Raw genomic sequence first — 25704 nt, 5'->3', positions numbered from 1 at the left:
AGCACACATTTCCAGTTTACCATTCATCTTAAAAGTTATTTTTGCATGCCAGGTTCACATCCATATACCTAGCGTGTCTTCCCTCTTCTCTGCTCAGATCAGCCCTGCTGCAAGGTCCCTGTGCTTCCAGCCTTCCAGAAGTCCTCTATTGCCTAAAACATCCATAGGCTGCCTTCATATGATGGTGAAGCCACTAACAGCCACGACACTAAGCAGTCAACCATTTCAGAGGACAGCCTGGAGAGAGGACACTGGTGCATGTTTGGAAGAAGAGTTGTGAGTGGAAGTAACGCCAGAATGGAATTAATATTGATCCCCACACTTTGGAATTAAAATATCAGTTAAAAGAACTAGACTCTTGTTTGAAAGTAACAGAGAGTCACTCTGGTGGCCTTGGGCCTTGTGGGCTTAAGAACATATGTGAAAATTATCATCATCTTCATCATCGATTTAACAAATGTTTACTGAGCACTTAGTAGGTGGAAGGCACTATTCCAAGCACTTTATATGTATTCACTTACTTAATCTCCACAAAATGCTAAGAAATAGGCATTGTTATTATTATCTTTGTTGTATGGATGGGGGAACTGAGAGATTAAGTAAAGGTCACAGTGATCTGGATCTTATGCTTACACCTGGAAGGACAGGTGGCCTTGTGGGAGCTGGGATGGAGTTGTGGGGCCTCTTCATTGCTAGCTCATGGCTTCATGGCTGCCTTCTCTGGGCTCTGCCATTTCTGTGACTCTTGGACTTTGAAAATTATGTAAGGTTCCCTGTTTGAAGAGGGGTGGATAAGGTGACATGCCATTTTTCCTTTTGTAAACTTTTTAAATTGAAGAAAAACAAACATAAAGACAAGTGCACAAATCATAAGTATACAGCTCAGTGAATTTTTACAAAGTAAACCCATCTGTGCAACTATCAGCCAGATCGAGATACATAACAGGAGGCTTTGCTGAGGGTTCTGGAAGTGCTCATTACCATTCAATGGTTCATAGGTCATAGGATCAGAGAAGACACTTTTGAAACAATTGGGCTCACATCACCATTTTGCATAAACTAAACCCCAGAGTGGTCAAGTGTCATGCACAAGGCCATGGACTTAGAGAGCATCTGGTTTTTTGTTTTGTTTTGTTCTAAAACATCAAGAAGTTTTTATATGTTGCTTAACTAAATCAGTGCCTGTGGATAAACCATCCCACCTCCTCACTTCCCTTATTTATTTGTTCTACCTGCCACATTAACTTTTTTCTTATTTTGTGCTCACTTTATGGTTAAATCATCTAGGATCATGAATTCTCCCAGGATCCCTGTGCCCCCTGCACAGAAAGCTAGCTCTCTTCTCATTTCAGTAGCAAGTGACAGCCTATGGACACTTGACAACATCAGCAGAGAACAGCTTTAGAGGGTGTGGGGAGAGTTTGGCTGGATTAAAGGGCCACTGAGAAAGGAAAGAACGCTATATATCAGCAAAGGTTGTACTTGGCTGATGAGGCCTATTTTTGATGCTCCTTCCCAATTTGTATCTAGTTTTACATTTTCTTTGTTAAACATGTATTACTTTTATAATGGAAATAAATTCATTTTATAAAAGCCTATGATATTTATGTACGGCTAGAACTTCTATACATGTTCACTGGAATTGAACAATTGAGTAAATGGATGGCAGATGGTGGGACCCAGGTTCTCACTGCTGGAGTGGAAATTTACAGATCAGCAAGGGGAGAAGGCTAGAAGGATCCAGGTGGTAATGGATTAGTTGGAGACATCGGTATGAACTCATGTTTAGCTTAATATAGATACATACGGATATATAAAGAAATATTTATATGTATGCATGCATGGGTTAGTATACACACATGTATTTCTTTACTCTGTCAACTGAGAGGGCCTAAAAGGAATAACGCCCCAGTAACAACAAACAAGCTTAATATCCAGATCTTGGTTTCTAACACATTCTCTAATAAAAGGAACTAGGGCTCCTTGGAGAAATGGCAGGTTTATCTAACACACGTATTTTCTCCATAGGTCACATCACAGCCTTCTTACACTTAGGAGCATTAGACAGCACTCAGCACTATGCTTGGGGGCTGTCTGAAACAGCGAAATCACTCACAAAAGGCACAAAGATGCGAAAAATGTGGCAGTAAACAGACCACAAAAAGGACACTTGTTTGCAGTATGAGAGCCGATACAAGAAGGCAGTGCTTCGTCTTGTTCACCCTCAGCTGGGAACGTATGCATTGAACAACTCAGATTTTTCACGCTGTGCACATGCCATGTTCACAAATGACCACAAAAGTATTCATCTAGGTCACAAATAAATTTTAGCAAGTAGGTGAACTCACAAATATGGAATCCATGAATAGTAAGTATCAACTGTACATTAATTTTAAAAAGCCTATGAACACATTCCCCAATAGCCTAATTTCTCTCCATAACCTGCTACAGACTGCTCATTTCTGAATTTGTCTAACTGGCTAAAATTTATTTATTTATCTAGTTATCTATCTAGTTATTTATTTAGCCTATACCTGTGCTGTACAACAGCCACATGTGGCTACTGGTACCTTAAATGTGGCCAGTCAAAACTGAGATGTGCTTTAAGGTTTCACACCAGATTTTGAGGACCTTAGTACATTATATTAATGAGATGATGTAAATTATCTCATTAATAATTTTATATTGATTACATAGTAAATGATATTTTAATATAATTGATATTTAATATAATTGCTTAACTAAAATATATTAGTAAAATTAACTTCATCTTTTGCTTTTATAATGTGACCAATAGAAAAGCTAAAATTACACATGTGACTTGCATTTTATTTCTATTGGACAGAGCCAACCTAGATCATCTCTAGGGAAAATGAATTCCATCATATTTGTAACATGGAGAATGACATGGGACTATGGAATCATTTTATCCTTAGAGGGACTATTCAATCCTCTCCTTTTAGGACACTAAGGCTCAGACAGGTGAAGTGCCTTTTTCAACTTCACACAGCTGTTTACTGGCAGAACAAGACTCAGGCTCCAGTCTCCTGTCTTCCAGTCCAGTCTCTTTCCCCTTGACCTTCTCCCCTGTATGTCCCCAACCAACCAGTAAATAAAACCAACAGCCTACATAATCCTTTGAGAAAAACAATGTTAGCTAGCCCTGAATTGACAGAGAACATTTCATAAAATCTTGCTAGATTTCTTTAAGTAGGGCTGCTAGATTTAGCAATTAAAAGTATAGGATGCCATGTTAAAAATCTGCATTTCAGATAAATGAGAAATAATGTTAAAATATAAGCATATCCCAAATATTTCTTGGGACATACTTATACTAAAAAAATTATTCTTGTTTATCTGAAATGCAAGTATAACTGAGCATCTATGTTTTCAGGGTAAGTATATCCCATAAAATATTAGGGGACACACTTACACTAAAAAAAGTACTTGCTGTTTATCTGAAATGCATATTTAACTGGTGTCTTGTACTTAATCTAGTAACCCTACTGTAAAGCCTTTGAGGAAAGAATCTTTTCACTGATTTCTCCCAGGCACTTTGGCACTTACCTTTTCAAGGAAGAGCCCAACCTAGTGAGTCATTCAGCAGCTCCGTAATAAACAAGGGAATCTCCAGACTTGCCTTCCCATCTGCAGGCTGTCTCGGCTGTCAATGCTATCTTTCTAAACAGCCAACTTACTGGAGAATCAAGCTGCAGATCTCAACTGTCCCTCCCAATCTTTATAATCAATTTGAGTTGGGCAAGATGCCAACTTTTTAAAAAATGCACAGAACCAACTTTTGTAACTATGGAGATAAGAGGGTAGGAAAAACCCAAGGAAACAGACAAGCTTTCCTTTTCTTTACAGGAGCTCTTCTAAATGTAACAGGTGACAATTGGTACAAAAACCCCAACCATTTCCGGGACATGTATACATGTCAAAGAGAGCAAGACAAGAGTCAATTGGATTTTGCATTTTATGATTTTGCTTTCATTCATTACTATTATTTTGTGGCATACTATTGAGGGGATGGCGGAAGTGGTCTATGCAAGGCACAGGCAAAACTGGGGTACAGGTAATAAGGGGTTCATTGTCTGTAGAGAATTTTAAAACAATCATAAAACTGACTAAAAGTTGTTCTGCTTTTTATTACTCCATGTGCTGACAATTCTAAACAATGTCATTGATAAAATACTCCTCCCACTACAACTCCCACTACCCCCCTCCAAACCTTGGCAGTTCTCATATTAAGCAAATCATCAACCATTTTTAAAAACCCTGCTTTATGGGGCTTTGCTTTTTTTGTTTTTGAGAGGATGGTCTGCAGGAGGTGGAAAGGAGAGGAGAAGAGCTAGACAGGGATGCTTAAGCCATCAAAACAACAAGAGTTTCAATGAAAGGAGATTTCCCTCTCATGCACATGCAGGACTATGTGTTGAGGTTTTCAAGGACCAAGAAGCAATACTACAGTTAAAGGAACACTAAGGTAGGAGTGAGAATACCTGGGTTTAAGATGCAGCTCCGTATCTGCATAGGTACATAACTGAGGACAAAAGGTACGGCTTCTCTGAGCCTCAGTTTTCCCCCTCATCAAGTAGATACTCTGATCACTCCCCAACCTGTCTACTTCACCTGCTTGTCTTTGTGAAGCTGAGAGATAAAATATATAAAAGAAAGCACTTCGCAAACTGTAGGTGCTTTGCCCGTGTAAATCACCACATTTATTGTAACAGAGACCAAAATAGCAGCAGCTTAAACAAGATGGAAGATGTGGTTCTCTATCAAAGTCCCAGTTTGTGGGCAGTTGATGGAGGTAGGATGACGGTGCTTCCCAAGATCATCTAGGGACTCAAGTCCCTCTTCTGTTACTGTTCCATTATCCCAACAGGTATCTTTCTTATCTTCAAGACTGAAACTGAATCACTACCCATCACAAACTCATTACCACCCACAAGAAGGAGAAAAGAATAAGTGAAGGATGAGCAGTTTCCTTTATGAGCATAACTCAGATGTTACACACATCACTTCTGCTCCTTCTTATTGGTTAAAACTGAATCACATGGTCTCACTTTGCTGCCACAGAGGCTGAGAAATGTACTCTCTAGCTGGGCAGCCATGTGTCCAGCTAAAACCTGAAGGTTCTATTGCTAAAAGTTGATAAAGGATATGCAGTTTGACAAGAATTATTGTCATTATTTTTTCAAGGTAGTGGATAAAGAATTGTTGGCTTGTCGTTTTTATTGCTCTGAGGAATGCGAAGAGATGAAAAGTCCCATCTTTCCACTGTGGCTGATGAGGTTTATATACAAATCAATGTGTCAATGCAAATGATCCTGATTTAAATGGGGTATGAATTCCTAGAGCAGTGGATTTCAAAGCACCTTCATATGGGGCCTGTGTGTGACTATTTTCCCAGGAGACCCTGTCAGTGTGAATTTGGATACATCTTATGAATATAGCCCTGTGCCTCTCGGGGACCAAGCCCAAATCCCAGGAGAAACGTGGAATTTAGACCACTTCGTCACCGTACTGACCCTATTCAGCAAGCTTTTACTGAGAAAGTGGTACATCATCTGGTTAGTGCCTTAGCATCCTCGAGGCCTTGTGTCACTGCCTTCATAATTAAACACAGACCATTAGCTATAACCCACTGCACCCACATCAATTATGCCAGTTTGGATAGCAGCTGCAGGAACCCTCCTTTCCTGTCTTCTGCCTCTCTGGAAATAATCCTGGCCATATCACACTGGTATAGTTAGAACTGCCTTAGTTTTTATAAGATGTCAAGTTAGCAAGGCTGGTAATGCCATGATGGAACAGAAGCTTTGTTTTTCCATACACTGATTAAAAGGTAATTTAACCTCTTCCAAAGGTAGTCTAGTCAATCCCCAGCAGTACTGACGCTGTGTTAATGAGAAATTGCTCTCTGGAGTGATAAATTAGCCTTCTGAGACTAGGATACAAACCCATCTTCACTGGATGGGCCAGCCTTAAAGAGCAAACTTAGTAGTTTAATCACCTTTTGTCCCCCTTCAATTAAATGTGCAGGGGCTCATACACCATATCTGAAATCCTGGAAATTAAAATACACACTTGTAGCCTCCTCAGTAATGCAAGCTGTCCCAGTTTGGTGCTTTTTTCATGTGTGCCAGGCTCAGTTGACTGCAGCTCAGCAGCAATAGGGCTGATTAATTCACCTCATTTCTCAGAGATAAGAAATTCAGTTTGCCATGAGAAAGGGGAGAGTCAAGCCAAACGGTCTCAGAATGCGGGAGGAGCCTTAGTGCTCACTTAAGCTAATGCTTTTATTTTGCATATGAGGAAACTGAGGCCGGGGGATTGAACTATGGCCAAAGTTGTAAGATGTGCAAGCAGAGATGGACTGGAATCCATTTTCTCTGACAGTGCAATCACTGTTTTCTATCCTCCTTCACACATCCTATCAAACTGACAGCTACCTACATACCAGTTTCACATCATCTGGAGATCCCCACTCCAACATCTTGGTTTTCTTCCCATGTAAAGAAAGCACTCACCTTGCTTGTGAATATGAACCTGATTTCTTGCAGTGTAGCAGACATAAATCTCCATGCACAAACTCAGGTGAGCAAGAAACACTGCATGTCTTTATTTTCTGTAAATAGACCAGCCCCATCCTGCCAAGCAGGAAATTCAATCCCAGACATTCTTGAGTGCTCTCTCCCATGCTTTTGGGGTACCAAGGTTCTAGGTCTCAGGCAGTGCTAAGATATCAAGGTGATCTTCTGGATCTCAGGGAGGTACAGTGGTATCATCAAGATGCCACAGACTCAGTCCACGAGGCCCCTTCAGCTCCCCAGACAGCTGGTCCTTGGCTGTGCTGAGGGCTGGGGAATCCCTGGCTGGACAGGGATTCACCTAGCCCTGGTCCTAATTCCCTCAGCTTTATTGTCTAAAATTGGCCTCCTCTCCTGGTACTGTCAGGATGAAGAATATAGAAACCTGTGGCTCGCCAGGCTCTCAGACATCTTTCCTGTTCCAAGCCAGAAGAATTTCTTTTTAGTCTTAGGGAAATCTTACTTGTTCTCCTCCAAGATCTTCTCTCTCTTGCCCTATACTCTAGGACACCATTACAATTCTCTGGAGGGACCCAGGTTTTTAGGAACAAAAGCCAGGAAGGAAAATGTAAGTAACTTCTACTCCTTGTTCAGCCCCAAACCTTCACCAGGAAAATAAAGAAGAGTGAGGGAAGAAAGGGAAAAATTCAGGGAGGGAAAATATAAATTACTGCTCAAAAAATTATACTGCACAGAGTGACTGAAAGTTCCATGAAAAGACGGACAACCCAAATTCCAGTTCAGTTTTTCTGGGAGAAAGAATGCTGGGGGAAATTGTCCCAGCCTCATCTTGAAAGGAGTATGAAAAACCATGGAGTCATTTCTCCACAATGAGGGAGGCCACTAAGTGTCCTAAAAATGCAGCAATGACTGCATCAGCCCCCTGGCCTTCATCACCACTTGACTGTTCCTTAATTCCTTGCCACCTGCCTATAGATGCCATTGCTCTCCAAAACAACTCTGCAGAAGGTCCCCACTGACCTATTTGTCCCGTCCAGGGGCCAACTCTTTGTCTTCGTCCTCTTTGACCTTTTCCTCCTCCTCGAAACTCTTTCCCCTGAGGGATGGTTGGTGACACTGGATCTTACTGGTTCATCCTCTACCTTTCTGACCATGTCCTCTTTAATTCTTTTACTGGCTTTTCTTCCCTTCCTTTCCACTAATCAAAGGCATTCTCTAGGGAGCTGATCTTAGCCACTTCTCTTCTATCTCTATTCAATCTTCCTCCTTTAGGAGTGGATTAATTCCTAAAACTTCTACTGTCTTTAAATCTACAGCTCTAGCCCCATTCAATTTCTTGAATTCTAGATTCAGAATCCCAGCTTCCTTTTGGTTATTTCCTGCTGGATGTGCCACCAGTACCTCAAACCCGCCATGATCAAAACCAACTCATTTTTCTTCTCTAAACCAGCTTCTCTTTGTGACTTCCATAATGCATCACCATTCTTCCAAACTTTGGATCCATCTTTGATTCCTCCTCTCCATCATCCTTACATCCAATCTACTTTAATTTAAATAGATTTTATCTCTTCAAATGGAATATTCTAAGTATTATATGACAAGTACAGAATAAAGTGGAACCATCTATCTGCATACCATCTTTCTATTAAAGCCATACAACATCAAATTAACCACAGTTATCATTTTGGCTTTTATCCTTCCATAATTTCTTCTACACAAGTAAATATTTTTACATAAAACAGATCCTCTTGTATTGGAACTTGTTTTGTCACTTATATCATGAACAATTTCCTATGCCATTAAATGTTCTTTTATGTGGTAATTCTCGAATTTTAAGTCTGTATCATAATTATCTGAGGGTGTTTGTTAAAAATATATTTCCCTGGATCCTTCCCCAGATATGCTCATTCAGTATTCTGGGAAGGGCATAGGAACCTGTATGCTTAACCACTATCCCAGCAAATTCTAATGTGTAAGGTTTTCAGATGCCAGTGTGAGAAATACTGTTGGACAGAACAATTTTTAAGAATTGCCTCGTTTTCTTTTGTTTACGTTTACCATAATTTTGTTATCAATCCCCACTGACGTATATTTAAGTTGCTCTCCAATTTTTAAATATTATTATTAGTTCTTGAACTTTATTTCAAGGCTCTCTTTACCATTCCCTTAACCCACACATACGTATAATTTTTCTTTAGGATAAACTCCTAGAAGTAGAATTTCTGGGTCTAAAGGATATGCAAAATTGTAAGCTACATACACATAGTAATATATGCCATTATATTATTCATTATATAATTATATATAATATGTAAATATAATAATATATAACTCAAATCAATACATTAATTACATGATATGTAATGCAATAATATATAAGATATATTAATTTATACATGTTCAAGTGGGGTTTTATTTGGACTCTCACACAAGATTTACATTTATCCATGTTAACTTCATCTGGTTCTATTTCACCCACTGCTTCAAGGGTCCTGGTATTTTTGCATCCCTACTCTCCATTAAAAGTATTTGTTATTTTTGTAATCGCCTGCATATCTGACGTGTGGCTTCTATACTTTCATCTAAATCATGGGTGAGAAATAGTGAATGGGATAAGATTTAAAAAACATCTTACTGCTCCACCAGAAACCTATATTATTTAGCACTCTTGCTTATTCTTTAAACATAATAATTTAGTTTTAACAGTGATTGGCTTATGATTCTCCATCTTGTCTTTAAGGTTGTAGGGACAGAACTTACCACATATTTGCTGAGATTCGCATCCACTGCCATCTAGTTCTTGGCTCTGTTCTACCAATCAAAGGAGAAAAATAGGTGTATTTGTTTTCTATCTTCATTTAATGCAGTTTAACACAGATTCATAATGCTGTAGTGGCATAAAACATAAGGCTGTGTTCAGTTTGTGTGTCTGAGGGTGGGCTGGGGGCTCTGTCCATCTAAACAGGGTAAAATTGTTGATGGCCCCTCTGGTTGGGGAGGGAGACAGCAGGGAGAGGAAACAGAAGGCAGGATGCAGAGGGCTCATGGCAAAGGGTAGAGATTGGGAGGTGAGAAAAGGAGGGGTGCAGAATGCCTGGCAGTGTTAATAGTGATCACAATAATAATAATAATCTCTAACATCAGTCAAATGTATTAAGTGCCCAGCATTCTGCTAAATGCTTCACATGTATAAATGATCTATTCTCCTAACAACTCTGAAAGGTGGGTACTATTATTATCTCCATTTTGCAGACGGAGAAATTGAGGCACAGAGAGGCTAAGAAACATACCCAACATCACAAAACCATTAAGTGGCATAACCAGTATTTGAACTAGGCCATCTGATGCTCCCTGTTAAGCATGCAAACTGCTCACCACAGCACATATCATGTGTCATACTGCTATTACATTCCAGCTACTATTATTGTTGGTATACACGTGTAAGCAGGCACGTGTGTGCACACAAACACACACCACAGCCAGGAAGCAAACTGCCATTGCCTTTGTTGTGTGCACATAAATGAGTTAGCCTTGGGAGTCTCTCCTTGTGCTTTTGGAAACAATATTTTGAGGAAATGGACATTTGGATGGTGCCCATACTTGGGACGACCAAATTGTTCCAGTTTTCCTGGGACTTCACTAGTTTTAGCACTGTAAGTCACATGTCTAGGGAAACCTCTTTCCTGGGCAAACCGGAATAGTTGGTCCCACTACCCATACAAGTATCGAGAACCGACTGTATGTTTTGTTATTCCTTCCCACTGAATACACAAGGGGGCATTGTAACCATTCAGTCATGCATTCCTCAAACATTTATTGAGCGCCTAATCAGAGGTGTGATTGCTGCCCAAGAACCTGGCACCGAGGATGGGGTAGGGGAATAGGAAAGTAAGAAATCTTCCATGATCGCCTATCTGAAAGAATAAAATGTGTATTTAAATAAAAAAACATTTCCATAGCACTGACTATGTGCCAAGCAGTATAATAAGTACTTTACATTTTAACTCATTTAATCCTCACAAATACCCTGTGGCATAGTTACTATTATTATCATCCCCATTGTAAAGAAATGGAGGCAAAGAGCGGTTAAGTACCTTGCCTATCACACAGCTGGGAAGTGGCACAAAGAAGGTTTTGAACCCAGGAAGGGCCTGATTGCTCCAGAGTCCACGCCTTTAACTGCTGTGCTCTGCTGGCAAAGGACCTGACCCCTGTAAGAACTCTGCATGGTCTCAGTCTCTCTTTCTAGCCCTGCTTAGGGGTTTTCCCCCAGCCCAGTGGTTTCTGAACCCTCGGTGCACATTAAAACCACCCTAGAAGTTTAAAAAATACTACTCATTTCCCAAGACCCCACTTGCAGAGGTTTCAATTTAACTAAACTATTTTGATCTGGACATCAGGATTTTTTTTAACATATATTCATTTGCATATTCTTTTTCATTAATGATTATTACAAGATGTTGAATACAGTTCCCTGTGCTATACAGGAGAAAATTTTTAATCTATTTTTATATATAGTGGTTAACATTTGCAAATCTCAAACACCCAAATTTATCCTTTCCCACTCTCTTTCCCCCGGTAACCATAAGATTGTTTACTATGTCTGTGCGTGGACATCAGGATTTTTAAAAGCTGCCCACAAGGATCCATTGTGTGGCTGGGTCTAAGAACCAAGATGGCTAGACCCATACCTTTAGCAAGCTGGGCTAGCCGCCTCCTTCCCCTGGCAGCACTTCTCAAAGGCTACAGTGCAAATTAATCAACTAAAGATTTAGTCATAAAATGAAGATTCTGATTCAGGAGGTTTGGGGTGGGGTGGGGGCAACCAGAAAGTCAGTGTTTCTAACCAGCTCCCAGGATGTACTTATGCTGCTGGTCCATGGACCATACTTGGAGTAGCAAGGATTTTTGAGGCAAAGAGTGATCCTTAGACCATATGCCTCTGCATCCCCTGCTTGCTGGAAATGCAGACTCTCAGGCCCCACCCAAGACCTATGGAGTCAAAATCTGCACTTTAATGCATATTCGAGTTTGGGAAGTGCTGTGCAAATCCCAAGCTCCCCACAGGTGCTGGGAATGGGTTTCAGATGTGCCAAGGTACTGCCTCACCTCAGTTCCTAGGACCTTGGTCAGTGACCTCCAGGTCCAGCTGCAGGCAGCCTCACTGACACATTGTATATGCAAATACTATCAGCTTCGCCGCTAACCACCATGGAGAGAAGGGTGGGAAGTCCTGCTCTCATTGAGTCTTGCCACCCCCTTCCCTTATACCTCCAGCAAGCCTTTGCTCACACTGTTTCTCCCACCTGGGTGGCCTCTGACCAGTCTTACCCAATTTCTGAAGTTCAAGCTTATGTCCCAGTTCCTCCTCTATGGAACCATTCCCATTTCCATGTGGCCATTTCCATCCAACAGACTTTTTTTTTTCATCTAACAAACACATGATAGCATTTCCTATGTTCCAGGCACTATTCTAAACCCTCCACATTATTCATTCACTTATGCCCCATTTTATAGGTCAGGAGGCACATAGCTAATGAGTGGTAGTGTCAAGATTCAAACCCAAGTAATCTGGCCTCAGAATCGCTACACTGAATCACAATGCTGAAACTTCTCGCTGCTGTGGGATTTAGAGAAGAGTTTGCAGATGATTCAGAGTGTGGACAGGGAAAGAAAATACATTCGTTTCCTGTGGCTGCTGCAACAAAACACTACAAACCAGGTGGCTTAAAAATAACAGAAATGTGTTCTTTCACAGTTCTGGAGGCCAGAAGTCTGAGCTCACATTGTGGGCAGACTCATGCTCACTTTGGAGGCTCTCGGAAAGGATCCTTCTTTGCCTCTTTCTGGCTTCCTGGTGGTCACCAGCAATCCTCCATGCTCCTTGGTTTACAGACACATCACCCCATCTCTGCCTCCGTCACCACATGGCTTTTGTTCTGTGTCCTCTCCTCTCCTTAAAAGAATACAAGTCATTGCATTAAGGCCCACCTTGGTCTAGATGGCCTTATCTTAATTAATTATATTTGCAAAGACCCTATTTCCAAATAAGGTCACATTCTGAGGTTCTGGTGAACACGAATTGTTTAGGGCAGGGGGTGGGTGCTATTAGCACAAGAAGAGCACAGAGATTGTCTCAGGGAAGAAATGTCTCTTAAAACTACTCAGCTATTCTCTGTTTGGAAATACTCCTGAAGCCTGTGGACCTGTGACAGACGCCCTCCAGATTCAGCGGAGGCGCAGCAACCCCTGGAGCAGCTAGACTTTTGGGTCAATGGACTGCAGTTTCCTCAGTGGCAAAATAACATCATTCTCTACCTCCACCCAGGGCTAAGCAGCTGATAGTTCTCTCTCTTGCTGGTTCTATCCTGATCAAATCAGATTGAGTTTTGTGTACAGCAGGTACAATAGAACTGCCGCTTCTGAAGATTTTGCAGGTGGCAGGTACAAAGGTGAAATGTGCACTGTTCGAGTGCTCAGGCATTATCCAGGCCAGCGTGTCCTGGTGAAGCAGCCTCAGGCATCCTGCAGTGGAGCTCTCGGGAGAACTACTGGGACATTAGCGCTTCTCTGTGAAATATCCAAGTCCTCCCTATGATAAGCTAAGAAGGAATCTTGTCACCACCACTCCAGGGCCACACCGTGGATATTCCAAGCTAAGACCAACTGAAGCAATGTGCAAAGGAAAGTTCCAACACCAGGGAAAAGAACCAAAGAGGCTGGTATCCCCAAGTTGCTGACCTTACCACATACACGCAGAAATCCTAGAGAGGGAGATAGTCCTGCATCATTTCAGGCACTCGGGATGACTTGTGGATTTCTAAGGAGTCAGTATTAGACAGTTAAGTGCTGGAATAAAAGGAGAAGCTGCTAATACAAATCAAATAAGCGGAAAAATATGGAACAGAAGTGACAAAAGGTGATGGAAGTGGGGAAAAAATGACCTGGAGGACTCTACATCCTTAAGTACTGACACTGGCGAAGAAGTTGTTTCTGAGGATGAGTGCAAGATATCGAACTCTTAAACAAGAGGTGTTTCCCTTGCTGGCCCTGAGGAAAGATTAGTATTCAGACTGTGCTAAGTGAGCCCATTATCTCTTCATTCCTGCTATTATTGCCCCACCTGAAAAGAAGGAAAATGAAGGAACTGCTGTCCCTTGATGCCAAAGAACCATTTCAGCTCCAGTCATTACAGCCAAAGATCTTATATAGAAAGGAAGAAAAACCCAAACTCTTGATCCCTGCAGCTCAGCAGAACTTACAGTTTGGCTCACAGTTCTGAAAGCCCAAAGACTATCTCAAGCACAAGGAGAACAATCAGGTGCCCTTTGAGAGCAGAGACCAGATACAGAAAATAAGGCGGACTAACACAATCTCTTGAAGTCATGTAGCATAGGTGAGAGGAGCCCATGAGACGGGAATATTATTCACAGAAGCACAGGCCACCTTGTCACTTGTTGCCACAGTGCCAGAAGATTAAAGAAGCCTGCGGCTTCATGCCCTCTTTGCAAAAAGATTCCACTGCTTATTAAAGTTTTATGGCCAAGCTGAATCAGCGGGTTGCAGAGAAATGATAACCAGGGCCAGGACAGGGATAAAATTGTCAGTACTGAGCGTCTCCACTCAGCATGACCTGGGGCATCATCGTTCATTGATTCATGAGATTCATGCATTTTCCTTTCTAAATTCCTACAGAATTCAAGAGCAATTCTTTAAAACTAGATTATCAATTTGGGGACTCCATTCACAAGAAAAGTTACTTCAACCACTACATTATTTTCAAAAAATGAGGTCCTGGGGGCAGCAATTACAAAGACAAACAGAAAGATACATTCATTGACCAAATTATTTGAAGAGTAACCTTTTCCCTAGTTAATTTTACTCCCCATCCTTCTCTTCTATTCTGTTGGAGAATGTTCTTAGGCATAAAATTCCAAAGTGGCTGTGAGAAAAACACTAAAGCTCATAATCAAAAACATAAATAATGTGATATATTATTGATCACTTTACCTCATAGTCAAGCTACATGGTTCTGAGAAATCTAAAGAAAGGGTAAGAATCTTGAAAAACAAGAGATGTGCTCCATGTATCCCTAGAACAATGGTTATCACATTTTTTGCTAACATACCCTCAAAAGAATTTTGAGATACTGGTATACTCTTTTCTACATTAAAAACATTGAAGTATAATTAAGTAAAATAAAATACACACATCTTAAGGGTTCTTTTCCTATGAATTATAGACATTTGAGTACTCATCACTGAAAACAAGCTATAGAAGATTTCCATCACCCCAAAATAAGTTCCTCATGCCCCTTTCCAAGTAATCCTCCATTTCCTGACTTTCACTTTAGATTAGTTTTCTTTTGGCACATCTTTAATTAGACATCTAAATTTTTAAAATACACATAATTACTTACAAGGAAAAAAAATGATTACCTAAAGTTTTCCACAGTTCCTTGGTGAAGAATGACTGAAAGTGAATATGGAATCACCTCGTGTACTATTTGTAGTTTGCTATATACAGAATTTTTCTTAAAGATGTCTAGTTCTCACAGTTTGGGCTCAGGTATTCGCTCAGGTTTTTTTTTTTTTTTTTTTTGGTGTTCTTTATTTATTATGTCCTGAATAAAACAACCTCATCAGGATGGTAAGAACATTTGCAGCTACGAGTTTAGTTCTCAAAGTGAACCACTCAGGTCAACAGTGCCCTTTGTAGAATGTGGCCTTCCTCAACAAGAGTTAGGGAGGGAAGGCAGGGAAGCGTGCTCCCTGCTCCATTTGACCATTCCGCTGGCATTTATCATAGCCAGGAATGAAACGTTGGACAGCTGTTTGTGGATGGGATGTTTTATTTTCTAGTTAGACTGAGGTATAATGACAAGGAACAGAAATTGGAACCAGAAGACCTGCGTGGATGATTCAATTCTGCCATTATCATGTGATCAGGAACAGATTCCTCAAACTTTCTGAGCCTCTGTAGACTCTGTCAAATGGGACTAAAACCTACTTCATTGGGAAAATATTACGTAAGAAGAGTAAAATGAAAATTCTCATCACTGGGACTTTCTCACTATTCTTTTAAACAAGAGTTCTTTCTTATACTTCTTTTAACCCTCATTGAATATTGCATATAGGAGGTCTTAATAAATATGTGTTAACTGAGTGATATATCTGTTTATAATAAACACCAATAAAGAGTTATAAATGTTATTGTTTAGGGAATCAAAAATTTACAAATTAGATTCTCAATGTGTGCATACATATGAACATCGATTTCTTACCTCTACCTACTATACATATCTAAGCTACAACAAACCAGCCACAGTCAGTTTACAAGAGTGATCTGCAAATTTCCTTCCTTTAGTAATTAGGAAAAATTGGGGGGGGGGGGTCATTAGGTTTATTTATTTATTTATTTAGTTAGTTAGTTAGTTAGTTTTTATTTTTAATGTTGTTACTGGGGATTCTGGGGATGGAACCCAGGACCTTGTGCATGTTGAGCATGCACTCTACCACTGAGCTATACCCTACCCCTTTCCTTTATTAGTTCGAAGATCTGTATGTAAAATTATCACTACTTATTCTTCTCACTAGGAAAGTTAAGTAATACCATAATGTCACCTCTTTTGGGAGCATCTACTTTCCATCCTTATTCATGTCTGTAGTTCTCCTGAGAACCATTTCAAACATTTTCATACTTATATAAATTGTAAAGCTGAGAACAAGAAATGTTGTTCTGGTAAAAGCATAGTTGCAACCACAGCTGATTTTATGAATTTGGATAATTAAAAAGAAGTCCACCTAGCAAACCATTGTTAAGGTCCTGCTATGAGCCAGGTATTTAGACAGGAATTTGGATACAAAAACAAGATGATGGAGAGGCTGCTGGCCAAGATGCATAAGCTCTCTACACCCTATCTGATGTAGCCCACTGATTACAACTGAAAACTCTAGACAGGATACAAAAACAACTATGATAACAATAGACTGGGGACTTGAAAAATAAAATAATAGCAGACAGATTGGGTAGGGAAGTCAAAACTTGAAGAAGTCAGTACTGTGTTGAATTTCTTGGTTTTTTTTCTCCTCTTATATTTCCCAGTTTTGACCCCATGGTGGCCCAAAAGATGCAGAACTGTGCAGTGACTCTATCCACCTTGAGGCTCATCCTTCCCACACGTTCTCAGTCCTCTCTGCTCAGCTGAAGGGAAAGAGAGGGAGGACCACATGCAAGAGGTTTTAATGGGCCAGGCCCATTCATGGGAAGTGGTGCACATCACTTCCACCCACATCCTGTTGGTCAGGACTCAGACACATGGCCACCCTCAACTGCAAAGAAGGCTGGGAAATGTAGTACATCTGTGCACCCAAGAGGAAAAAAGTAAAATATAGATGCTAGGTAGCACTAAAATAGTCTGTGCTGCATAAGTACTTTGGTAGATAAAGGGGTGTACAGGGAGCTTTGTGAACATAGAGGAGGGACTTCAAAAACAGAATGGGGACACAGAGACCAGAGAAGACTTTCTGAAGGACAGGACATACATTTTGCAGGATAATCAAGAGGGTGAACAGGGGAGCATGGGAGACCACAGCATTGGCAAAGATACAGAGGCAGAAAATGTGCAAATAAATTTGGAGGGGTCCAAGTGATTCTCTCTTCCTTAGGTAATAGCTACAAGAAGAGAGAGCCAGGAGATGAGTCTGGAAAGGGAGACAGGGGCCAAAATTTGAGCCAGAATACTCTAACACTGCTGACGTATTTAAAGCATAGGCCCAATAGTATCTGATCTCTAATTTAGAAAGAGCCTGGTAATTCTGTGGAGAGTAACTGGAGGCAGGAATAAGAGTTAAGAGATGTCCCATTGTCCAGGTAAGAAGCAATTTGGCCTTGAAGTAAGCAGTGGGGTGCAGTGATGGGATCAGATATGAGATCTGAGATATTCGTGAGTTAAAATTTATAGAACTTAGTAATTGATTGAGTATGGCAGATGATATTATGAAAGGAGTCAAGGAAAATTCCTTGGTTTCATTCATTTGCTGACTCATTAATTCATTCAACAAATATTTATTGAACATCTACTGTGTGTGTTCCTCTAGGTGCTAGAGACAGAACAATGAATAAATTAGCAAAGATTCTGTCTTTATAGTTTACATTCTAGTGGAAAATTTTAAATATAAATTTATATAAGTATAAATTTATAGTGTGAGTAGGGTTGCCATATTTAGCAAAAAATATGTTATGTTTGAGAGGTCCTTGTGGGACATCTGTGTGGGGGTTGGTTAATTGCATGTTATTTCTATGAGTCTGTCGTTCAGGAAAGAGGCCTTGGCCACAGATGTGGATTTGGGAGCCATCAGCATATGGGTAGTTGTAAGTGACAACAACAACAACAATAATAAGGGAATTCACTGGCTGAGGACACCAAAAAGTTCAGGCTTGTTTCTCCAGCTTCAAGCATTGCTGGATCCAGAAGTTTAAATGACAGTATTAGATTTCTTTCTTTTACTCTCTTAGACTCTCTTGGGCTTGATGGCCCCTGGCAATCTCAAAGTTGTCAATTCACATATATTCATTCAACAACTCAGCAGAGATATGTTTTGGTTTTGGATTTGGTATGGTCTGATAGCTCCAGTGCAAAAGTCTCAGTGAAGAATATGAGTGGTACATTGGGGATTACATGTCTTTTTCTGAGCCAAGGTCTGTAACCCAGAGTTGGAGAATTCTGATTGGCCATGCCTGGGTCATGAACTCAAGCCTGTGGCAATGGGTAGGATAGGGTCGGCTCCATGAAAACCCACAAATGTGTTCCTCTAGGAAAGAGAAACTCTGGTACTAGAAGGTGGAGAAAAGATACATTGAGCAGGCAAAGACCAGAATGTTCTCTGTAGGTGGAAACTGAGGCTTTGAGTATTAGTGAGGTCACCCTGGGAGGACTGTAGAATGAAAAAAATCCAGAGCTGATGTTATTATCCTGGAAAGCATGACATTTGGGGGTTGAAGAGAAAAAGACGATCCTGAGTGCACTAATATTTGCATCATACAGGTCCCAGAAGGAGAAGAGAGAGAGAAAGAGATCTGAGAAAATATTTGAAGGGATAATAGCTGAAAACTTCCCTAACCTGGGAAATGTAACATTCATCTAAGTTCAGGAAGTGCAGAGCCCCATACAGGATTAACTCAAAGAGGAACACACCAAGACACACTGTAATGAAAATGACAAAAATCAAAGATAAAGAGAGAATATTAAAAGCAACAAAGGAATAGCAACAAATAACATAGAAGGGAACGCCCCTAAGCCTGTCAGCTGATTTTTCAGCAGAAACTCTGCAGGCCGGAAGGGAGTGGCACACTTATATTTAAAGTGATGAAAGGGAAAAACGCACAACCAAGAATACTCTACCCAGCAAGGCTGTCATTCAGACTTGATGGAGAAATCAAAAGCTTTACAGACAAGTAAAAGCTAAAAGAATTTAGCACAACAAAAACAGCTTTACAAAAAATGGTAAAGGAAATTCTCTAGGCAGAAAAGAAAAGGCCACAACTAGAAATAAGAAAGTTACAAAATGGAAAAGCTCACCAGTAAAGGCAAACATACAGTAAAGGTAGGAAATCATCCACACACAAACTAGTAGTGAGGTTAAAAGACAAAAGTAGTAAAACCATCTGTATCCACAGTAAGCAGTAAGGGCTACACAAAACAATTAGATGTAAAATATGACATAAAAAACAGTAACTGTGATGAGGGGGAAAGTACTAATGCAGGATATTTAAACTACATTTGAACTTAAGAGATCAGCAACTTAAAGCAATCACATATAGAGACTTCTATACCAAAACCTCATGGTAACTGCAAATCAAAAATCTATAAAGATATACACACAAAAAAGAAAAAGGAATCCAAACATGACACTAAAGATAGTCATCAAATCACAAGAGAAAAGAGCAAAAGAAGAAAAAAAAACCTACAAAAACAAATCCAAAACAATTAACAAAATGGCAATAAGAACACATATATCAATTATTACCTTAAATGTAAATGGACTAAGTGCTCCAACCAAAAGACACAGAGTGGCTGGATGAATACAAAAACAAGACCCATATATATGCTGCTGACAAGAGACTCACCTCAGATCTAGAGACACGTACAGACTGAAAGTGAGGGGATGGAAGAAGGTATTTCATACAAATGGAAATCAAAAGAAAGCTGAAGTAGCAATATTTATATCAGACAAAATAGACAATATTTCTCCTTTTATGTCTATATATATATATATATATATACCCAATGGAATACTACTCAGCCATAAAAAGAATGAAATAATGCCATTTACAGCAACATGAATGCACCACCTAGAGATTAAGTGAAGACAAAGAAAGACAAATATCCTATGATAACACTTACATGTGGAAACTTAAAAAAATGATAAAATGAACTTGTTTACAAACCAGAAACAGACTCACAGACCTAGAAAACAAATTTATTACTACCAAAAGGGGAAGGGCAGGGAAGGATAAATTAGGAGTTTGGGATAAACAGATAGACATTACTATATATAAAATAGATAAACAACAAGGACCTACTGTATAGCACAGGTAACTATATTCAAAATCTTGTAATAACCTATAATGGAAAAGAATCTGGAAAATATTGTTGATAATATTTATATTCAAAACTGAATCACTTTGCTATACACCTGAAACTAACACATTGTAAACTACTATCCTTCAATAAGAAATTAATATAAAAAATAAAAATAAAAAGATGATCCTGTAAAAGAGATGGAGAAGGAGTTGTCAGAGCAGTAGAAAGAGATCCTGAAATCAGTGATGTCCCAGAAAACAACTCAGTGAGTTTCTAAAAGGACCAAGTCAATAGTCACAGAGGAGTCAATGAAAACTAGGACAGGAGGAGATGTGATCCAGCACCCTGACCATAAAAGGCCATGAGGTAAAAAATGCCCTTCAGAGGATGGAAGATAGTATTAAGGAGAGGCTGGTAGAAAGTACACCAGACGTCTGGGAGGAGGATCTGGGAAATTCACTATATCAAATGGCTCTAAATACCTCAGCTTCTCAAATTAAGAGGCATATCCAGAGGATCAGGAAAGCCATGGGCTGAACACAAAGCATCTCTCTTAACTCTTAATTCTGCAAAAAAATTATGGGGTTGATCACATTATTTCTATAATAAAACAAACATAGCTGTACTGTGGTGCAAGATGCAAAACTCTATGGGGATTTTAAGCGAAAATATTAAACTTTAAGGAGATCTGTACTTGCAAGAGGACCTCTTCAGACTATACTCCTGGAGTTCCTTTTAGTAAGCATTCCTTCCCCTCTGGCTAGGGGGTCTGTGGGTGAAAAGAATGGGAAGCATAGTTGTTAGCTGTCCAATGGGTAAAGAGATCACAGTTCAAGGACGTTTTAGGATAGACTGACCCGCTTACAGATAATGATAACAATGCCTATCACTTGTGAAGCACATACTATGTAACAGGCGCTGTCCTAAGAGCCTAACCTTGGTTATGCCTCACAATAACTCCATGGGATGGAGCACTATGATCACTCCTGTTTTAAAGATGAGGAAGCTGATGCACAGAGAGGTTAAGTAACTTATCCAAAGCCACACAGCCCTGGATTTAAACCTAGGGAGTCTGGCTCTTCAGCTAGTGTCCCTAAACACTGCACATACTGCCCCCATGTTCAGTCCCAGTCTCCATATGGGTCCATACTTTTGCCAGACTATAGCTTCTGATATCGGTTCAGAAAACGTCACTCCTTGTACAATGGTCTATAAATTTCTAGAAGAGGCAGGGTTGGGGAAGCACATCTGGCAGCTGTGTCTTACCCCTGCCCTATCCAGCCACCAATTGGTGATATGATGGCCACTCCACGGAAGTCCACAAGCCCGACTCCCCAGGCAGCTTTGCACTGGGAGTAAGCTTTGAACTATGGGAATTTGTTAGTCCACAAGGCAATTTCATCTGAACCTTACAATTACCTTTTTGTTTGGACTTGCACTTTTAATTTTTATTGGTTTTAATGTGTTCCCCAAATGAAAGAATAATTTCAGAGGTGTTTTATACAATAGCTGGTTTCATAAAAACATTTCAATTTAAGCTTTTCAGAACCTAAGGAGTAAGAGAAAAACAAATCTGCAATTGCATGGTACTAATCTGTTTTCTTTGAATTCATATGCATAAGTTACTTTTTACTTTATTTCTGAATGGACACAAAGGTAGCTCAAGCAGGATATGAACCCCCAAAGCCCCCGTCATCCAGGAATAACCATTCACCCATGGCCAATCTCACCCATTTCCTCCCCTTCTCCCTATATCATCTTGAAGTAAAACCCATACATCTATCATCTAATCCACAAAAATTTCAGGATGTATCCCTAAAAGATAAGAATTATTTTAAAAAACATAGCCACAATACCATGATCATTATTCCTTATAAGCCAGTTCATGTTCCTATTTCCATAAATTATTTTTAAAAATTCTGTTTCTTCAATACTTCTATACTCCTATATTGTTATTAACTTCACTGCTTTTGTTAGTGTTGATATATATTTTACATTTTTTTCATTATGAAAAATGCAAACCCACCAAGTGTCAAGAGAAAAGTATGATGAACCTCCTGCACCCGTTACTCAGCTTGAACAATTAACCTTATTTGGCCGATCTTGCCTCATCTACGTTCCCCTCTCCATTGTCCCCTCTCACTGGCTGTGTAGAAAGCAATCCTCAGACATTTCCTGTCATTGGGCATGCATTCTTAGCTTGGCTGTCGGCAAGAAAATGCTGAGGTGTTTTCCGGTAGGCATTTATATATTTATTTCATCTCTAAATCCCTGGAAAAGGATTAGATTAAATGCAACATTTTAAGCAGATCAGATAAACTGCCACTTGGTGTTTTCCTCTCTCTCTTTTTTCCTAAGCAAAGTTTAAAATAAAACCAAATTCTAAACAAACGGCACTAATAGTCTACGACATGAATACCAAACAGAATACTTGTGTCACACACACTCTGTCAGCTGTGCCCAGATCTTTAAAAGTACACATTTTTCCAAGACTAATCGAATAAAAGCTGAAATGCAAAATTTTAAACCTAATTATAATTTTGAAAAAAAAAAGGAAAAATGTAAAGAGACACCATCAGCTGGTTTAGATTCCCACTGGGGCCTGAATGATGACACTGCATTGGCAAAGTCCCTGGGTTCCTCTCACACTCCTTCTGGGTTTTAAGATCCACTGTTTTCCAAACAGCTCTTGGGGGACCTTTGAGAATTGTGCATCTCCTTGCCTGGGAGGCAGAAGAAATAGTTCAGGCTTTGGGTTCTCATAAGGTAGTGCCACAGGTCAAATTTGTTGAGATTTACCAACATGACCTTCTTTTGTCTTTTGTCTTTCGGAGACTTACCGTAAAATCCACAGTAACACCCACAACAACTGTGAAATCATAGTGTGCCACCATATTGTTCATTCTGCAGTTGCCACCACAAGCAAATGACAAATGACAGCCATATTGGCTTGTATACCATTAAAAACCCAGGGCGGGTAATGAAAACTTGTCACAGGTTAGATCAAGCAAATACCAAGAGAAGTGCTATTGAGAATTTTCACTGCCAACAGCAGAAAATCTGGGCAGACAAAAAGTGATTGGTTAGGACTGTAAATTGGTTCAATACTTTTACAAAAGGTTTGGCAGTACCTATTAAAGCTAAACATGCATATACCCTATGGTCCAGCAATTCCACTTTATGGCACTAGAGGTCAGAATAGTGCTTACCCTGGGGTGCTGGCTGAGGGGGGCATGAGTGAGCTTTCTGAGGCTCTGGAAATGTTCTATACCTTGATCTGATGGAGGTCACACAGGTGTAGACTTAGGTAAACATTCACTGAACTGTACCACTCCATATCTGTGCCCTGTCCTGTAAGCTAGACCTCAAAAAAGAAAAGTAATTTGTGAAAATTCAGAATAAAGGCTTTTGCAAGGTGCTGGCAATTTAAGAGGACCTCTGCCTCTGGATTAAGACAGGATGCTGTAATCATCAGGAACTCATAGCTTCCCAGGTAGAAAACCCCCAATCAAAAGGTGGGGCTTAGGGTGCGGTCTCTACTTTTCCCTAAGACAATTGGTCTCACTCATCCCTTTCTCCAAGAACTTGGGTCTCACTGAGATAAAGACCCACCTTTCCTAGAAAGGCATTTCCATATTTACGGGCATGGATATAGACCTACATCTGGCACTTTCTGACTGTTCAAACAGCCTTCCTTTGACAAACTGAGTCCAGTAGTTGATGGTTGGGTTGCTCTTGTATTGCCCTTTCTTGGCAAAGCTTAAATTGTCATGTCCTATCCAAAATTACTTTTTTAAATTAAGTTACATGGCAGGGTCTGTTGATATTGCTTACTATTTGTTCATAATTATATTGTAGCCCCTGACATTTAACACTGCCTTGCAGTATCCTTTAATTATGGACTTTGTGTACAGTAATTCAGTTGCACCCATTAGGTAGTAAATCACTGGAAAACCACCACAGCTAAGCTTCTATGTTGATACACCACTAGCAGAGAAGCATAACTCTCCATGTTTGTGCCTGGTAAGCATTGTTTGCACTAAGTTCCTCTCCATTATCAGGTGTTAGAGAAATTTTATTTTGTAAGGGGAAGCAGACCAGTACCTTAGGTCCCCAATCTGAGAAATGAATGGACTCCTGGTGAGCCCAGCACTGTCTTCATCAAAAGACAGGTCCTCTTAAATTGCCAGCCCCTTGCAAAAGAGGCAGACCTGATGGAAGAGCATCAAGTTGTCAGTGGATGTGGTTTTCAGTTTATGATGAGAAAATGGGAGAGACAAAAACAGAAACAAAACCCCAAAGTTTGAAGAGCACAGAGAAGCTTGGAATCAAAATATGAATAAATCCAAGCACATTTTCTACGTTAAAGTGGTTTTATGTTTGTTTATATGTAGGCTTAGGAAATGTGATAGTATTAATGCATGAATATGGGTATGATTTAGCAGGAACTGATGCTAAATTGAGAAACAAAGTGATGCTGCATGTACCAAAATTGAACACTATTTTATTATTTATGATTTGATATCACAACCTTATGGCATCTTTTAAATATTAAAAAAACTGTGAGGATATAATGAATTAAAGCTGTGGAAGTTTTCTAGAGACAAAAAATATTCTATATATCAAGGCATTACATCCCCTGGATATTTTTATTTGATTTTAATTCAAGGGTCAAATTTTTATGATTGTGTAAACAGTTGAGAAAGATTCAATCAGCTGCTTTTGAATTATTATAATGGGGGAAACATAGTATACCTTTGCTATTTAAAAGATTTTTTAAAAGATCAGAACATGTGTTCATCTTCATGGTATCAAACACAGCAAAATGGCTCTAATAGGAACATACTTGGGCAAACGACTAGATTAAAATGACTGAGAGTTATAAATGTCTGACATGTCTATTTCAGGCACGAGTAAGGGAAATGGCACTAATTTCTAGAGTGCACACATAATGATTAAATCAGCCCAGTGAGATGAAGAGTATATCAGCATGTACCCTGGAGAAGAAACGCTATATGAATCAGGAATGAGTTGATCAATTCTTCAGTGGGCGGCATCACCATGAGAAAGGCCTCTGCTGGTTGCTGCTACCCCTCTGTCACCTGATCATCTAGCTAGCCCATTTCTCCAGAATCCCATTACCTTCCTCTGTAGGAGCCGCCAAACTAAACAAAACACTATCTGCAATTCCATCTTTTAGCCAATTGCTAATTTTTTGGTCCTTTTTAGACCCTTTTAAAGAAGTCCCAATAGATGGACCAGACTGATATTGGTATAATGGAAAATGCCAACTAACCTTTTACTTTTGACTTAACCCTTGACCCAGTGGACACCAACATTTATATCTTCTCCTCAGCCTCAAATTGCTTTGAAATAAGTTAGTGGATCATAACAATCAAGATATGCAAAGACCAGATATGCACACATCTCATCTCCAGCACAGGCAGGCACTCTGCTGCTGTTAGATGCTAACTCTTGGGCCCAACAAGCAAGATAAGGGCACCCCTCCCTCCCTTGTTTCAACCTATCTGGATATGTGTGTGGTTAGTGAATATTCCAAGA

The 25704-nt window shown here is 39.8% G+C and overlaps 1 pseudogene; it reads left to right on the top strand.

The window, feature by feature from the left end:
* The window catches only part of LOC116151028 (protein Mdm4-like), a 44895-nt pseudogene extending 30787 nt beyond the window's left edge, over positions 1-14108 (top strand).
* The last annotated feature ends 11596 nt before the right edge of the window (positions 14109-25704 follow it).

Source organism: Camelus dromedarius, chromosome X, assembly GCF_036321535.1.
Source record: "Camelus dromedarius isolate mCamDro1 chromosome X, mCamDro1.pat, whole genome shotgun sequence".
In the NCBI taxonomy this organism is placed as follows: Eukaryota; Metazoa; Chordata; class Mammalia; order Artiodactyla; family Camelidae; genus Camelus; species Camelus dromedarius.
The sequence above is the reverse complement of the archived record's forward strand: the minus strand, read 5'-3'. Positions and strand labels throughout refer to the sequence as shown.